Source organism: Buceros rhinoceros, unplaced genomic scaffold (assembly GCF_000710305.1).
Source record: "Buceros rhinoceros silvestris isolate BGI_N320 unplaced genomic scaffold, ASM71030v1 scaffold16168, whole genome shotgun sequence".
In the NCBI taxonomy this organism is placed as follows: domain Eukaryota; kingdom Metazoa; phylum Chordata; class Aves; order Bucerotiformes; family Bucerotidae; genus Buceros; species Buceros rhinoceros.
The window spans coordinates 67,913-68,140 of record NW_010425290.1 but is presented as its reverse complement, the minus strand read 5'-3'; positions in this window follow the sequence as shown (position 1 = coordinate 68,140).

Sequence of the window (228 nt, the reverse complement as noted above, 5' to 3'; positions counted from 1 at the left end):
GAATCTTACTTGTTTTTTGTAAAGTTAACCCTTTCACATTCTTGCAATTATCCCAGATCTACCTCTTTCTAAAGTGGGATTAAATGCATCACAGTAACTTCCAAAAAGATCCTTTAACCAACTGTATTTTGCTGTAACAAAATGACTGATCCATATAAATAGCTAAAAAACCCCCACCTATATATATATACCTCTTCAGATGAACATGGAGGAGACCTGGTAATGTAA